Genomic DNA, 1,985 nt, shown 5'->3' on the forward strand with positions numbered 1-1,985 from the left:
TGTCAATGGTATAAAAATGCATTGCTTGGTGGTGATCTCTAAACCCCAAGACTCTTCTCTCTCTTACTTACTCTTAATTGCATTCTTTTGTTATCACTTAGTTTAATTTAGTTGCTATCTAGTCTAATCAATCAACCAACCAATTGTTTAATCACTCGACCTACTAGCCCTAATAGCAATTTCACAACCTTGTTCGACTCTCATAATCCCTTGGGACGATCCCTACTCACCCTTGCTACGTTTGTAGTAGTGTTGGTAGTGGTTTTTATAAATTTAAACTTGACCCAAAAGGCTTTTCTTGAACCGCACATTCACTACATTATTTTGGCGTATATTAAGTGGCCTCGTCAAATTTTGGCGCCGTTGTAGGGGATTGATTTGATTAGGCAACGTCGGATTTGTGGAATCAATTAGGATTAGTACTCTTTTAATCGTGTCTTTACTTTATTTTTATTTTTCTTTTTGGTTACTTATTGTGTTGTTCTTACTTGACTAGGTGTATTGTTGGAGAGGAAGCAAGCAAAGGAGCATTCAAGCTAAGGAAGCAAGGAAAAAAGCTAAAAATTCTAAAAATTTGCTAAGCTAAGCTTTAAATTTGGAGTTGAAGTGGTAAAGGACCTTTATGAGACTTTCTTTACTAAATCCCTTAGTTAAATCGTAGCCCGCGTGGAGGCTTATTTTTAATTGTTCTTTGCATCATTGTTGTTAAAGCAAGGGAGTAAGAATTAAGTGTTTGTGGAAGAAGTCTAATTGCATTTTTGTGAAGGCATAGTGTTTGTCATTCTTTGTGCTTGTTGTGTTTTGCATTATGCATGCATGGACGTCGTTCATTTAGACCAACTCTTGTCCCTCTTGATTTGCCTCTTGAATCCGTAATTAGAAATCCTAGGGGAAGAGGAAGTTCAAATAGACCAATCTATCAATGGATGACAATAATAATGATCATATTGAGGACCTTGGTCACATAGACCAACAAGGTATCCTTCATCCAATTGATATGAGGCCTTTTGGGGTGAAGCCCAAGGGCAAAACCGTGCGGGCTCAGGCCCAAAGCGGACAATATCATACCATGTGGTGGAGTGGGTAATTACAAAGGTGTTCATGTTGCATCTCAAGTAGCTAATCCACCTCTTGCTTTAAGAGACCATTATGTGCCTAATGAGTATAATGCACCTACATGCATTCAATTGCCTCCATTTAGAGCACATCATTATGAAATTAAGCCACAAACCATTCAAATGCTTCATAACTATCATGGACTTCCAAGTAAAGAACCTTACAAGTATTTGTATGAGTTTCTTGAAGTATGTTTCACCGTAAAATATACGAACATGCCGGAAGAGGTTTTAAGACTCAAACTTTTTCCATTCACCTTAAAAAACAAGGTAAAGTATTGGTTTAACAATCTTAGGCCTTTTTTAATCACTTCTTGGGCAGAAATGCAACAAGAGTTCTTGACGGTTTCTAGGACCAATGCCATGAGAACCTCAATTCGAGAATTTTCACATGGGGATTGAGAAACGTTCCATAAGGCATGGGAACGCTTCAATGAATTGCTTAGGAAGTGTCCACATCATGACATGCCCAAATGGCAATTAGTTCAATATTTCTTTGAGAGCTTATCGGACAACTATAAGGGTATGGTTGATGCTTCCATGGGTGGCTCATACATCAATAGGCATGAGAATGACGTGTGGCATCTTTATGAGAGCATGAGTGAAAATTCTTTGCATAGAACATTATCATCCAAGAATGATAGAAATTCATAAGGTATGAAGAGTGTTGGCTTACATCAAGTCGACCATTCAAATGAAATAGCCGCCGAAATGAAGTCTTTATCTCAAAGGTTTGATCAATTTTTTATTAACCAAAACTCGACGAACCAAGTATCTTCCTTCCCTAACCATTCTCATCGTGCATCAAATGAAACATGTATGACTTGTTCTAGTGTTCTTCATTCTACTTCTCATTGTCCTCACGGACAA

The 1,985-nt window shown here is 37.7% G+C and overlaps 1 pseudogene; it reads right to left on the reverse strand.

The window, feature by feature from the left end:
• Positions 1-1,483: 1,483 nt before the first annotated feature.
• On the reverse strand, positions 1,484-1,582 carry LOC132267926 (small nucleolar RNA R71; annotated as a pseudogene).
• Positions 1,583-1,985: the final 403 nt, after the last annotated feature.

The sequence above is a fragment of the Cornus florida genome, unplaced genomic scaffold (genome assembly GCF_030987335.1).
Source record: "Cornus florida cultivar Cherokee Brave unplaced genomic scaffold, ASM3098733v1 CherokeeBrave_3.0.0_Hap2_Chr07, whole genome shotgun sequence".
NCBI classification, from domain to species: domain Eukaryota; kingdom Viridiplantae; phylum Streptophyta; class Magnoliopsida; order Cornales; family Cornaceae; genus Cornus; species Cornus florida.